General features: G+C 41.3%; 1 protein-coding gene across 1 annotated transcript in view; it reads left to right on the top strand.

Annotated features, from left to right (window-relative positions):
- LOC149263176 (pentatricopeptide repeat-containing protein At1g80270, mitochondrial-like) overlaps positions 1-16630 on the top strand; it is a 96188-nt gene that overhangs the window by 10430 nt on the left and 69128 nt on the right. The gene's annotated exons all lie outside the window — the stretch shown is intronic.

Genomic DNA, 16630 nt, shown 5'->3' on the forward strand with positions numbered 1-16630 from the left:
CTAGCCTTGTATTTTTCTATGCTTCCATCAACACATGCTTGATTTTGTAAATCCATTTTGAGGTGACAACCGATTTGTCACTTGGTCTAGGAACAATTTCCTAGACCCCATTCTTCATGATGAATTGATATTCTTCTTGCATTGCCTTCTTCCATTCTTCTTGATGAACAACTTCTTCAAAGGTTGTTGGTTCAACTTCTATCAATTTTGTCATGTATGTTGCATATCCTGAATATCTTTTTGGTCTTTTGCTTTCTCTAAAAGTTCCTTTAGTAGCTTCATGTCGTTCAGGATCTTCAAGTGTAGCTTTTAACCGACTTGGTCTCTTCTTTGTTTCGGGAATGATTACAGGTTGAATAGGCTCACTTGGTCCTCCTCCTTATTCTTCTTCTTGGTTTGTAGTTGTCTTGTCATAATGCTCTTCTTCTTCAAATAGTGGTACATCTTCATCATTGGATTCAATTGGTATATCCTTGGATCTTTTGTAGGCATGATTTTCATCAAATATAACATCCCTGCTAACTTCAATTTGTCTTCCTTCCTTGATGTAGATTCTATACGCCTTTGAAGAAACACTGTAACCAACAAAGATCCCTTTTATGCTTGTAGAATCCAATTTCTTTTGTTTGTCTTTTGGAACATGGATGTATGTGGGACACCCAAATATTCAGAGATGGTCTACACATGGCTTCTTCCCTGTGAATGCTTCTTCCGGTGTCATATTATCAAGGATTCTATGAGGACTTCTATTTTGTATATATACTGCTGTCATTGCTGCTTCTCCCCATAGAAACTTTGGTAGATCTTGATCAAATATCATAGTTCGTATACATTCTTCAATTATTCTATTTTTCCTTTTTGCTTCTTCGCTACGAATGCTTCTTCCGGTGCCATATTATCAAGGATTCTATGAGGACTTCTATTTTGTATATATACTGCGGTATTTCTGCTTCTCCCCATAGAAACTTTGGTAGATTTTGATCAAATATCATAGTTCGTATACATTCTTCAATTATTCTATTTTTCCTTTTTGCAACTCCATTCTGTTTGGGATTGTAGGGAACAATGAACTCCCTCTTAATATTTGCTTCTTTACAACATGCAATTAACTCTTTTGAAGTGTATTCCCCACCATTGTCGGATCTCAAAGTTTTTAGGTCTCCACTGTTGATCTAAATTCCTTGAACTTTTCAAATCCTTCGTCCTTTGTTTTGAGAAGATAGGGCCATGTCTTTCTAGAGTGATCATCAATGAAGGGCACATAATAAAGATGGCCTCCAAGAGATTTGTTAGACATTGGCTCACACACATTGGAATGAATGAGGTCTAATATCTCCTTAGACCTTGTATCACTACTTGTAAAAGGTTTCCTTGTATTCTTTCCTAAATCACATCCCTTGCATACTCCTTCATGATCTTCCTTGATGTTGGGGATGCCTTTTTCCATTTGACTAAGTGAGGGTATTATCTCGTAATGAATATGCCCATATCTTCTATGCCATAGTTTGATAGGATTGATCTCCATGTGAACTAAGGCTTGAGGACATGGTGTTATGTCTCTATATAGCCTTCCTTCACGAACTCCAATTAATTTTGCTTTTTCAATACTTGAATACTTTCCCCAACCCAAAATTTTACCATCTACAAAGGCAACCCTATCTCCTTTATCTTCTAAACAAGAAATGGAAAGTAAATTCTGTTTCAAACCTGGAACATAGAGTATGTTGTTGAGGTGTAGCTTTGCTCCAAGCTAAGTGGGCTTGATTGTGGGGAAAACTCCACAGTTAAGCGCACTTGAGCCAGAGGAGATCTGGGATGGGTGACCTCCCGGGAAGTCCTGGTTACCGGGTGCAAGCCCCGGAAGTGACGATTGACGCTATGTGATTCATTTCACTAGTTCCAATCCCACTTCTTCACCCCTGTGAGCATCACCCGATGCAATGAGTGCTAAGTGAACAATTCAAAAATCATGAGAAATTAGTCAGTTACGACTGCCTCTCATGGAAATGGTCATACGTTAATGACTTACTTAACGCAGTTGAATCCAAAAAAAAAAAAACGATATCTAATATAATGCAGTGTGTAAACCCCTAATACTTAAATTCAAAAAGAGTGAAGGGATCTCTACTTGAATGGTTCATGAGGCACAATACTTGCTAAGGTTTTGCAAATGGGGTAGCAAGCTAAGTGGGCTTGATTGTGGGGAAAACTCCACAGTTAAGCGCGCTTGAGCCATAGGAGATCTGGGATGGGTGACCTCTCGGGAAGTCCTGGTTACTGGGTGCAAGCCCCGGAAGCGACGATTGACGCTATGTGATTCATTTCACTAGTTTCAATCCCACTTCTTCAACCCTGTGAGCATCACCCGATGCAATGAGTGCTAAGTGAACAATTCAAAAATCATGAGAAATTAGTTAGTTACGACTACCTCTCATGGAAATGGTCATACGTTAATGACTTATTTAACGCAGTTGAATCCAAAAAAAAAAAAAAAAAAACGATATCTAATATAATGCACTGCGTAAACCCCTAATACTTGCATAACTATTGTTGTCTGCTAGTTCCACTACATGTGATGAAGGTTCTCTTGATAGACAATGAAGTTGTCCACTTTCTCCTGTCATATGTCTTGAGGCTCCACTATCAATGATCCGTGCATTGTCATCATCAAGAGTACCTGTAAGTGTAGCCAAGAATCCTTCACTCTTGACTCTTTGAGATAGATTGTAGATGATCCTTCCAATCCAACTTCCTGCAATTCTTACGATATTGAATCCCATCTTCAAGTAACTTGCCATAGAGGGAGTAACCTTTTCTTTCAAGCCAACAAAGTGATCTTCAACCTTCTTCGACCTTAGCTCTGATACCATGTTGAGAAATCAATGCTTATAGGAATTAGGGTTTGATTCCTCTTTCTTGATAATTACTTGTGAATTATGTTGGCTTCTTTCACTTCTTTATTAGTTTATCTTTCATCAAGCAATTACCAAATTATATGTATATGAAGATCACAAGAACAAGAGACACAAGATGTAGGTGCTCAGCCAGGGAAAAACCCCTATAAGGGGAAAACCCAGTCAAACTCTTCCTTCAATAGATTCAAATCAAGATGAGACACTTCTAGACTTCTTAGACCTAGACAAAGACCTCCTCCAACCACCAAGTCAACCCTTCCCTTCAATAAATGATCCCTGTCAAAGTCTCCAAGTAATAGCTCCCCAACAACAATTTCGATCAAGAATTTCGGCCTCCCAGCAATAGAACTTTGATCCCCGGTAACAAATTTTTGGAACAGCAGTAGACACAGAATTTCAGCCCCAGCAACTACCCAAAAAATTTGCTTGTGTGAGAGATAGATAGCCCAAAAACTCAAATATGGTCTTCTTAGAAAATTTCGTCCTTCTCCAGCTATTTCGCTCTCTTTTCTGCCTCTCTTCCTTGAAGATCAAACTTGTTGAGTAAATGCTGCAAATAGGTCGAATTGCCTGTCTATATATAGCCTTTTTGTTGGGTCGAATTGCCTTAATGTTGGCCAACATCATGGGGACAGGGTTGACTTGGTGTGGAGGCGACTAATAACCTTTTTGATTAAAAGATAATTCTTTTCACATGATACAAAAACTCAAGAAGGGTCTAATAAAATTGACAATGACTCTAATGACTGAAGACAAAACCTAGAAGCCTTCAATGGAGGCTTTGACCTAGAAAACATTGACCCAAGCATGAAACCCATGCTTTAATAAGTCATTTTCTTTAATAATAAAATTTCTTTTGACAAGCATAGTTATGAAGACCAAAACTAGTTACATTCTTTAACAGAGCCTTTATGTCGAATTTTGTTGCCAGTTGCTTCTTGCACTGTTGTATGCGACCTTCCACACCTGTAATGAGAAGATTATCCACATATAGAAGAATGATCACAAGCTCATCCTTCACAACTTTGATATAAAGATTCGAATATCTTAGCAGAATTCTTCGAGAAGCCCAATCTTTGTAGGTATGCATCCATCCTTGCATACCATGCCCTTGGTGCTTGCTTGAGGCCATGCAATGTCTTCTTCAACCTGCAGACATAAGTCTCTCTATCTTTTACTTCGAATCCCAAGGGTTGCTCTATGTAGACTTCTTCATCAATAGTTCCATTCAAGAATGCTGTCTTGACATCCATTTGATATAAAGATTTGAATATCTTAGCAGAATTCTTCGAGAAGCCCAATCTTTGTAGGTATGCATCCATCCTTGCATACCATGCCCTTGGTGCTTGCTTGAGGCCATGCAGTGCCTTCTTCAACCTGCAGACATAAGTCTCTCTATCTTTTACTTCGAATCCCAAGGGTTGCTCTATGTAGACTTCTTCATCAATAGTTCCATTCAAGAATGCTGTCTTGACATCCATTTGATATAAAGATTTGAATATCTTAGCAGAATTCTTCGAGAAGCCCAATCTTTGTAGGTATGGATCCATCCTTGCATACCATGCCCTTGGTGCTTGCTTGAGGCCATGCAGTGCCTTCTTCAACCTGCAGACATAAGTCTCTCTATCTTTTACTTCGAATCCCAAGGGTTGCTCTATGTAGACTTCTTCATCAATAGTTCCATTCAAGAATGCTGTCTTGACATCCATTTGATGGATGTTCCATCCCATCGACGCTGCTAAAGAGACCAATGAACGTATAGTTGTATAACTTGCTGTAGGTGCAAATGTCTCTTCATAATCGATGCCTTCTTGTTGAGAGAAGCCCGTAGCCACAAATCTTGCCTTATATTTATCAATACTTATATCTGCTGCATGTTTAATCTTGAAGAGCCACTTGGGAGTTACCACAAATTTGTCTTTAGACCTAGGTACGATATCCCAAATTCCATTTTTCATTATAGATTGATACTCTTCATTCATGACATCTTTCCATTCTTGATGTTTGACAACCTCTTCAAAGGTGGATGGTTCTGCTTCTATTGACTTTGTCATATAGGCTGCATGCGGTGAATATCTTTTGGGCTTCTTACTTTCCCTGAATGTGCCTTTGGCCTTTCCATGTCCTTCTGCATCTAAAAGTGTAGACCACAACCAATTAGGTATTTTTCTGCTTTCAAGGATGATCACAGGTTGCACAAGTTCACTGGGACCTTCATCTTCATGATTTGAGTTTTCTTCCTTCCTTGTGCATTCTTCCTCAAATATTGGAAGTTCTTCATCATCAAAGTCCATTGGGAGGTCCTTTGATTTCTTAAATGAAATACTTTCATCAAAGATTACATCTCGACTTACTTCTATTTGGTGTCCTTCCTCCATGTAGATCCTATATGCTTCCCTTCATGTTTGTAGGATTCAACTTCTTTCTTTTATCCTTTGGAATGTGAATATAGACATGACAACCAAATACTCTGAGATGGTCCACACTTGGTTTCTTCCCAATGAATGCTTCTTTGGGAGTCTATTGTCTAGTGATCTGTGAGGACTTTGATTTTGAATATATATAGTAGTCTTTGTTGCTTCACCCCATAGAAATTTTGGCAAACCTTGATCATGTAACATGGCCCTTACACTTTCTTCAATAGATCGATTCTTTCGTTCAACAACTCCATTTTGTTCGGGATTGTATGGTATTATCAACTCCCTCTTAATACCAACCTTCTTATAGAAAGCTATGAGTTCCTTTGAAGTGTATTCTCCTCCATTGTCAGATCTTAAGATCTTTATCCTTCTTTTTGTAAGGTTCTCCACTTCAACTTTGAATTCTTGAAATTTGTTGAATACTTCATCCTTGATCTTCAACAAATAGGCCCAAGTTTTTCTTGAGTGGTCATCAATGAATGTTACATAATATAGATAACCTCCAAGAGACTTTGTAGACCTAGGACCACATACATCAGAATGGATGAGATCCAAAATTTCTTTTGACCTTGAAGCAGTGCTTCCAAATGGTCTCTTGACATTTTTAACTAATGCACATTCCTTGTATACTCCTTCATGATCCTCCTTGAGTTCAGGGATGCCATTTACCATTGAATTTAGAGTTGGTAAGATTTTGTAGTGAAGGTGTCCAAACCTTCTATGCCAAGATTCTCATGGACTTACTTCAATGTGAACCAAATCTTGAGAGGCAGGAGTCAACAATTTGTAGAGTCTTCTTTCACGTATCCCAATCATCTTTGCATTTTTGATACTGAAGTTTTTATCCCATACTACAACCTTTCTATCTATAAAAGCAACTCTATCTCCTTTATCTTCTAGACATGAAACAAAAAGTAGATTCTTTTGCTGTTGAAAATGCAACAAGAAAATCCTGATTTAATTTTCCCTTGAATTAAATTAGGAGAAATTGTAATTCCACATCACAAGACAATTTGTATGAGTTAACTAAGTTAACTTGACTTAGTTGGCTCATTTAATTCGAGTTGAGGGAATAACTTGAGTCATGTAGAGTGTCTCCTACTTTATAGGAGCCCTGGTTGAGTTTATTTTGAGTTGTAATTAATTAATTCAATTTAACTGAGTTAAAGTCAGTTAAACTAGTTCCAATTGATGGAGGAACTAGTAGGAGGTCTAATAGTGGGGTGCTGCTTCATGTGTTCAACTAGTTAACTGATAATTCAACCATAAATAACTCATGCATGTGTGATCTAAGAGTTACCCAATTGAGATTGGAGTTCAAGGATAGTGTACTATCAACTGTATAATCATCCAAATTGTACATGTGGTGCATGTAGTTAGAGGAAGGCCTATGATGGATTGCACAATTCCAATTAAGGAGTTTCCCTAATTAATAGGGGCTAATTCCCAAAGGAAACAATGCAAGGAAATAGGGACTTGAACAAGCAGAAAATTGGTTAAGTATTGGCCAAGGCTTGTCTAGGAAACAGTGACATAGTTAGAGATAGTGCAGAGGTTGCTCGGGCTTGAGCAAAGCATTGTAATCTTCTCATATTTTCTGACTAATGCAATGTACAAATAGCAGGGGTTTTTAGCTGTGGCTTTCCCAAGGAAATCATCGTTTAATGTGTTGATTGAATTCTTTTTCTTGTATGCTTCGTCATTTCTCGATCAATTAATTGTTTCCGCTGATGAGTAGAGTAGATTCAAGTCTTTTGTTTTGGCATATTACATAAACAATTTGAATCTATAAGGAATTTCTACATGGTATTGGAGATAAAATCACAATAGAAGAGAAAAATGCGTGTTTGTCTAGCTAGCAACATTCTCCAAAGCTAGCAGGATGTCGTTCTATGGATTGAGATTCGAATTATGTTGCTTGGAAGGATAGGATGGAGGCAGTGTTGGAAGACAACGGGCTGAAGGAATTCATAGACAATGATATTCCTAAGCCTCCAACAACCGATGCTCAAGATTTGGCAGAGTGGAAGAAATGTGTTGCAAAGGCGAGGAGGATCATACTAGAAGGAGTTTGAGATCATATTGTCTCGAATCTCCATGGGAAGGATACACCATATGCAATGTGGCAAGCCTTGATAGACTTGTTTTAGAACAACAGTGACCACAGGAAGCTGGCACTGAAGGACAAACTTCGAAAGATCAAAACGGAGAAGGGTGACACAATACCACAGTTTTTGAGCAAGTTCACCCGATGTCGAGATGAGCTTGGGAGCGTTGGTATTACAGTTGTTGAAGATGATTTGGTCAGCCTAGCACTTCTAGGCCTTCCCAAGAGCTGGCACAACTACCAGGATTCGGTAAATGGGAGGGAACATTTACCAAAGTGGGAGCGATTGTGGTCCGACTTGGTGCAAGAAGAGATAAGGCAGAACACCAGAGATGGAACCTCGTCCAGGCATGATGATGAGGAGAAATGTGCCTTGGCCGGAAAGGCAAAGAAAGGGAAAGGGAAGAAATCCCAACCCAAAGGGGATTCCAGTCAGGGTGGCAAAAAGAAGGACTTCTCGAAGATTAAATGTTATCATTGTCATGAGCTGGGACACTATGCCATGAAGAAAGTCAGCAAGAAGTCCTCAGGAGGAGCGACAGGTCACAATTCGACTTGGATGCCCTCCTCATTGCATGCATGGTGACATCGGTGATGGGTAGTGTGTGGTATCTGGATAGTGGAGCCTCATTCCATATGACTGACAACAAAGAATTTTTTAGTGACTTGGAGGAGAAGGACCTCCAGATGCACATTGAGATGGGAGATGATGGAAGGTATAGCGCGACCGACATCGGTATTGTTACTTTTCATAGGGAGTCTGGTTCTCCTCTCACATTAAAAGATGTCATGTATGTTCCGGGTCTGAAGAAGAATTTAGTTTTAGTTGCTATGTTGGAAGACCGTGGCTACGATGTGATATTTAGCAAAGGAAAGGCTTTCCTTCATCACATAGCCACAGGACAAGTGAAGTGGATCGGGGTTCAGGTGAAGAACCTCTACAAATTGGATGTAGAAGATTGTGCAGCATTGAGCACAAAAGCAGAGAAGGTTCAGAGCTGAGACATTGGTGAATTATGGCATAGAAGATTGGGACACTTGCACCATGGAGCCTTGAAGATTATGTCACAGATTTATACAGGACTTCCCAAGGGTGCACTAAAGCAACGAGATACATGCAAAGGGTGTACACAGGGGAAGTACACCAAAGCCACCTTTCGTGATAAGGAAAGTCGAATGCAGCCGATCCTTGAAAGAGTTCACTCAGATGTGTGTGGATCGTTCTCGACAGCCTCAATGACCAAGCATAGACATTATGTGATATTTGTAGATGATTTCTCACGTAAGTGCTAGATTTTCTTCATGTAGAAGAAAGATCAAACGTTCTCTAAATTTTGTGAATTTAAAGCACTTGTGAGAAAGACACTGGCAGGAAAGTGAAGGCTTTCATGAGCGATAACAGTGGAGAATATTTGTCGAATGAGTTCAAAAACTTCTGTGCATTAGAAGGCATTTGACGAGAGTTAATAGCACCCCATAACCCACAACAGAATGGGGTTGCTGTAAGGAAGAATAGAAGTATTGTGGCAGCTGCACGGACGATGTTACATGTGTTGAATTTCCACGATCTTGGGTCTAGGTTATAATCTTAAAATCACTAACGCTACCAAACCAAGAATCTCAACCAAAACTAATTTGCACAGTGGAAAATATAAAGAAGTAAATCACATATGCACAAGCATACACATTTATTAACAAATATTGTACAATAATGTACGACCCAATCTTCATTATATTAAACCAAATCTGAATAATAAAACAGTCTATGGTATACAAGATACAATGACAAACTTCGCTGCGCAGACTCTATGTCATATCTGAATGGGGTTGCTAAAAGGAAGAATGGAAGTATTGTGGCAGCTGCATGGGCAATGTTACATGTGTTGAATTTCCACAATTTTGGGTCTAGGTTAGAATCTTAAAATCACTAATGCTACCAAACCAAGAATCTCAACCAAAACTGATTTGCACAGCAGAAAATGTAAAGAAGTAAATCACATATGCACAAGTATACACAATTTTGAACAAATATTGTACAATAATGTACAACCCAATCTTCGTTATATTAAACCAAATCTGAATAATACAACAACCTATGGTATACAAGATACAATGACAAACTTCACTGTGCAAACTCTATGTCATATCTTGTCTTGTCGGTCCTTCGCTTATGTACAACTCACTAGCTGCCCCTTAGTCCTTCGAAGGACAACACATTGAGACTCCAGGAGGGTTGCCACATAACACTGCTGCAAGTCACTTCTGTTGCATGAACAGGGGCTGATCAATCTGCTCTCTAGGCTGGCCAATTCTCGAGCTCCAATCTGCCAGGTAACAGTCACCTTTGTCCACCAAAGTGCTGCACTTTCAGCACCAAACTTCACCCAACCTTCAACTCTTCTTCATCACTTCAAGATAGCTTGTCTAAGGTTACTTTGGGTAGCCAACACATTGCCCTCCACCAGAGCAATGGCACCCAATTCTTCACTGTAAGATCTGCTCCAATGAAGGCTCTCGATCACCCAATCAAGCCTCCGAATTGGCTCCCACAGGTTGCTAGTCAAATTGATCCTAATTTGGTCACAACATTGACCCAACACAAGACAAAACTCAGTCAAGACATCCCTTTTGACTACTGTTCCAAATTGAAGTGAATTGTTGTGATGAGGCAGTTTGGTTAGGGCTTTCAACAACCACTTGTCAGCCCATCGAAGCACCCTTAACAACCTCCTACAACTGTGGCATGTTTCTCATCTTTATTGCTGTCCCACGCTGGAGTATAGGGCTAAAACCAACCCCTATACATACCTAACAACCCTCTGTTTAGGGCTTGGCCTTCCTGCACACAGACCTGTAGCTTACGCTGCCCAAATAGAGGTAATTCCAGCCACCAAAACCTTCACAAACAACCCAGAACATACCTCCTCTGCCTTGGCCCTCTAGGGATGCTCCTCGGTCTTCCAAACAACAACTCGGCCTCCACACGGTGACCCTAAAATAATCCTCTCCTTCGCTGGTCTCCCCTTTCCTTGCTGCGGCCAATTCAGAGAGTTATCTCCTCCAACGAGCTCCTTATGTTGCAATTTTGGATGAGTAATTGACCTCCACAACACCTTCTATTTATACATCAAAAGTAGGGCTCCTCCAACATCATTCTAGGGTTTGACAAGCTGTCACAAGCCTACATAACATTAGGTCGACCTTGACACTTGTTGTGCAAACCCACACTTTGACTTCAAAAATTCATCTCCATTTCTATAACTCGGAATCAGATGATTCTCGTTGCATTAGATTTGTCTCACCGAGAGCTATCATCCTCATCCATCACATGTCGAAATGTGCTCATGGTTTTGGCCCAAATCCCGATGGGTGCAAAACCCCAACCCTGGGTTCCAAGCCCACAAGTGACTCTTGTGTTGCTTTGTCCTCCAATCCTCGAACCCCAGGTGCTTGGAGTACCTCCCAAGCTACTAAAAAATCAACACTCCCTCTTAGCGAGGGAGGTACTTCCAAGACTAGGAAGTAACTCATCATCATCATCACTACTCGCAACACTAGCCCAACTCTTGGCGCTCACAATTGTAGCAATCCCTATTCTGTGAACTACGCCTCTCTCGGAAGTGTCACTGTCACTGCTGGAAGCACCCTGCTTCTTCTTCTTTTCCTGTATCGCTTTCCAATCCTTCCATGATTCCTTCTTGGCAGTTGTAGGAGCACTCTTGTTCCCCACTGACCACGCGCTCTTCTTGGGCTGCAAAGTCTCCCTTTGAACTTGCAAGCTCCCTCTCGAACTCGACTCCCTCTGAGTCTCTGGAACCTGGACCTTCTTCTCTGGAACCTGTATGTGCTCCTCTAAAGCCTGCACCTTCACTTGCTTCTCTGGAACTTGCACTTGCTCCACCTGCTTCTCATGATCCATAGGCTTGCCCATTAGCCTATATAGACCATGCTCTCTAACTCCAAGCACGATACCAACGGAGCTAGAGCCTCTAGGCTTGAGTCTTGCCTTCCCATCTTGGAACAAGACCTCAAACCCCTTCTTCTCGATCATCGAGACAAAAATCACGCTATATCTGAGTCCTGGTACAAATAGTACATCCTGGACCCGCATCACTCGTCCTGTCTCCATCCTGAATGGCACAACTCTTGATCCTCGGATCTCCTTCTGACTCTTGTTGCCCAACACCATGTGCAACTTCGAGTCCCATTCAGCTAGAGTCTCAAAAACCTCCTGTGACCCTGTCATATGTTTCGTCGCACCATTGTCCACGTACCATCCATCCTCATCGATAGTACCTTGCGAGAAATGAGAGATCATAGAAAAATCCTCCTCCACTCTCCTCGTAAGATCATCTATTTCAGCAGAAGTGGCAACACTGGTGACTTGCTTTCCTTTCTTCTTCTCGTCATCTCCCTTCTTCATCGAACATCTTGACGAAAAATGACCCATCTCGCCACAGTTGAAACACTTGACTTTACTCAAGTCCTTCTGCCTACACTTCATTGGCGTTGCAAGTGCCACGTCATCATCGAAAGTCTTCTTCTTTGGATGAAGGTCCTCGTCTTGCAACTCTTCCTAAATGAAGTTGTCCCATAACCTATTCCAGTCTGACAATTTCTCTCTGGCAACAATCCCTTTGATGAAGGGCTTCCATTCCTCGTTGAACCCTTTGAAGGCAATCCTCACCATATCTCCATTTGAAATAGTCACACCGACAGAAGCAAGCTCATCTTTGACCTGAGACAATCTATCCATATAGGAAGTCACTCCTTCACCCTTTATCATCTTGGTGGACTTCAACTTATCCTCCAATACCAATACCCGATTCTCGTTCTTATTCTGGAACAAATTCTGAAGAGCCATCCACATCTCATGTGCGGTGTTCTTCCCAGACAAATGAGGTATTAGGGCATCCTTAACACCATCTAGGATGATTAATCCCACCCTCATGTCCAACTCCTCGTACACTTCCAGCTCCTTTGGGTCAGTTGGCTTCTTGATGGCTTTCTCGGCGAACTCCTAGATCCTGTTGACTTGCAAGACCAACTTGATCCTTTCCTTCCATGGACTATAGTTGGACAACCCCTCCAACCTGTCCTCATATCGGATACCAACCTGCAACTTCGACATTGTCACCTACAATGTGACCAACTCCCTCTTAAGCTGTACTTCTCCGTGCACAACTCTGATTCAATGACTTCCAAATTAGCTTAGACACGCTTTGATACCATCTTGAATTTCCACAATCTTGGGTCTAGGTTAGAATCTTAAAATCACTGATGCTACCAAACCAAGAATCTCAACCAAAACTACTTTGCACAACGGAAAATATAAAGCAATAAATCACATATGCACAAGTATACACAATTTTTAACAAATATCTTACAATAATGTACAACCCAATCTTTGTTATATTAAACCAAATCTGAATAATACAACAGTCTATGGTATACAAGATACAATGACAAACTTCGCTACACAGACTCTATGTCGTATCTTATCCTGACGGTCCTTTGCTTCCTTATTGCTCACTAGCTCCCCCTTAGTCCTTCAAAGGACGACACATTGAGACTCCAGGAGCGTTGCCACCTAACGCTGCTGCAAGTCACTTCTGCTGCATGTATAGGGGTTGATCAATCTGCTCTCTAGGTTGGCCAATTCCCGAGCTCTAATCTGCCAGGCTAGCAATCACCTTTGTCCATCAAAGTGTTGCACTTTCGGCACCAAACTTCACCCTACGTTCAACTCTTATTCGTCACTTCAAGATAGCTTGTCTAGGGCTACTTTAGGTAGCCAACGCACTGCCCTCCACTAGATCAATGGCAACCAATTCTTCACTGCAAGAACTGCTCCAGTGAAGGCTCTCGATCACCCAATCAAGACTCCAAATTGGCTCCCACAAGCTGCTAGTCAAACTGATCCATATCTGGTCACAACTTTGACACAACACAAGACAAAACTCGGTCAAAACATCCCTTTTGACTGCTGTTCCAAACTGAAGTGAATTGCTGTGATGAGGCAGTTTGGTTAGGGCTTCCAATAGCCACTTGTCAGCCCACCCAAACACCTTAACAACCTCCTATAGTTGTGGCATGGTCTCTCATCCTTGCTGCTGTCCCACGCTGGAGTATAGGGCTAAAAGCAGCCCTTGTAAATACCGACAACCCTTTGTATAGGGCTCGGCCTCCCTGCACTCAGACCTGTAGCTTACACTGCCCAAACAGAGGTAATTCCAACCACCAAAACCTTCACAAACAACCCAGAACATACCTCCTCTTCCTAGGCCCTCTAGGGAGGCTCCTCGACCCTCCAAACAACAACTCGGCCTCCACACGGTGACCCTAAAACAATCCTTTCCTTCGCTGGTCTGTCCCTTTCCTTGCTGCGGCCAAATCAGAGAGTTATCTTCTCCAACGAGCTCCTTATGTTGTACTTTTGGATGAGTAATTGACCTCCATAACACCTTCTATATATACACCAAATGAAGGGCTCCTCCAACGTCATTCTAGCGCTTGACAAGCTGTCACAAGCCTAAATAACATTAGGCTGACCTTGACACTTCTTGTGCAAATGCACACTTTGACTTCAAAAATTTATATTTTTATTTCTACAACTCGGAATTGGATGCATTAGATTCGTCTCCCCGAGATATCATCCTCATCCATCACATGTCAAAATGTGCTCATGGTTTTGGCCCAAATCCCAATGGGTGCAAAACCCCAACCTTGGGTTCCAAGCCCACAAGTGACTCTTGTGGCGCTTTGTCCTCCAATCCCCAAACCCTAGGGCTTGGAGTACCTCCCAAGCTACCCAAAAATCAACAACATGATTAGGGCCTACCGTTGCACTTGTGGGCTGAAGCATGCAACACGACTCTATATGTGTAGAACAAGAGTCCTTATTGGATTCTCGGGATGAGTACACTAGGAGAAGTTTTTTCAAGGAAGAAACCAGATGTGTCACACTTCAGGATCTTTGGTTCATCAGTTTACCGTCATGTTACCAAGGATGCAAGGAAAAAGCTAGAGCCAACAATCTATGTCACAGGGTTCGCCGAATTTGAACTTTGAGGTTCGAAATTCGGCGAACCCAAAAAAAATTCAAATTCATTCAAGTTCGGCGAACCTGATAGTCGAACCTCAAATTCAAACCTCAATGAATTCGAACCTAAAGATGAACTTGAAGGCAAATTTCATAATTTTTTAATTTTTTTTTGGTGTTCGAGGTTGGAGTTCGGGTTGTTTTTGTCAGTGGTTTTAAGGTTTATGAGAAAAACCATGGGAAACACATGGTTTTCTCTTGTTTCGCTTCTCACCAGTTAGTTTCCAGCAATAGCCACTGGTTTGGCTTTATTTACCAGGGATGTCGATAGATTTTCACAAGTCAACTTCAGTCTAAGTGTACTCGCTCTATTGTGTTCAGTGTTTCCGTTGCCTGTTGTATTCTCTACAATTTCCTGAATTCAATTTCTAGATGTTGCTTGTCCCTGCCGCCTGGAGTGTGAAGTAAATTGTGGTCGTGATTTGTGGCTCGTGGGTGCTCATTGCTACGCATATAGCTTTATTGGTTGATTTTGATTTTTTATTATTTTATGTCATATATATATATATATATATGTTGAAAAATATGTATAGTCGAATTTAATGTCGAACCTCATTGGAAAATTCAAATTCGAATCGAACTTAATCGTTGTCGAACTTGAATTCGAACCTGAATTGTGTGACATAGCCAACAATTGAGGTGGGCATATTTGTGGGGTACATTGATACACCTCACAACTATCGGGTGTACCTGCCATCTCACAGGATGACAATTATTCGTAGAGATGTGAAGTTCGATGAAGAGAAGACCATGAGATGTTCCCTTGAGAGGGAGCTTTAGTTACATGCAGATGAGGAGCTTTTAGCTCCAAAGGAAGAACCTCAAGATGATGTGGAGCAACCACATGCAGAGGAGAAGAGAGTGGAAGCACCCACTCATGCAGAGACATCCAGAGATGGAAGGAAGCGCACCAAAGAAGTTGACAAATTGATGCATGATGCTAGAGAGAATGTGGGAGCACCCACATCACAACACAGGCAAAGGAGGTCACTAGATTGGTACATTGGCTACATGGCTCTGATGAGTGAGAGAGACTGAGCCATCCTCATTCGAGAAAGTAGTGCAACAACCAATATGGGTTGATGCCATGGTAGAAGAGTATGAATCCCTTATCAGGAGCAGTGTTTGGGAAGTTGTTCCAAGGCCAAAGGACAAGTCAGTGGTAGGTTTTAGGTGGATCTACAAGGTGAAGCAAGCAACAGATGGGAGTGTCAGGAAACACAAGGCCAAATTTGTGGCTAAGGGATTCTCTTAGGTGGAGGGAATTGATTATGAGGAGACCTTTGCTCTAGTAGCAAGGTACTCTTTAATAAGATCTATTCTAGCACTTTTAGTGCAAATGGGATGGAAGATACATCAGATGGATGTGAAAATAATGTTTCTCAACAGAGTGATTGAGGAAGAGGTGTACATAGAGCAGCCATAAGGATTTGAGACCTTCAACAAAGAATTGCATGTGTGCAGACTCAAGCGGGCTCTATATGGATTGAAGCAAGCACCCCTTGCTTGGTACACCCGGATCGACAACTATTTCACCAGGTTGGGCTTCAAGTGAAGCAAATGCAAACCTTTACCATATTATGGTTGAAGGTAAATTAGTGATTATATTATTATATGTCGATTATTTAATTCTAATAGGTGATGCGAAGTTAGTCAAATCTTGCAAAGAGGATCTTGCAAGAGAATTCGAGATGAAGGACCTCGGGCTCATGCATTATTTCCTTGGTATGGAAGTATGGCAAGGATATGGGGAACTATTTGTCTCTCAAGGCAAGTATGCCAACTGGATACAAGTAACAAAAGAAGTTCCACATAGAGAGCACCAAACCCATGGAGACTCCTCTAGTAGGGAATTGGAAGAAGGAAGATGCTACTTTAGGTGAAGTAGTGGGGGTTACTATTTACAGAAACCTTGTGGGTTCACTTATGTACTTGTTGAACACACGACCGGACATGTGTTTTGCAGTTAACCAACTTAGTCAAGCAATGGTTAAGCCAACCAAACTCTATTGGAAGGCAGCTAAACATGTGTTGAGATACCTCAGAGGCACCACTCAGTTTGGTCTTTGGTACAAATGGACAAAGG

The sequence above is a fragment of the Pinus tabuliformis genome, chromosome 6 (assembly GCF_031772625.1).
Source record: "Pinus tabuliformis cultivar Carrire ecotype Pingquan chromosome 6, CPIR1, whole genome shotgun sequence".
Taxonomy (NCBI): domain Eukaryota; kingdom Viridiplantae; phylum Streptophyta; class Pinopsida; order Pinales; family Pinaceae; genus Pinus; species Pinus tabuliformis.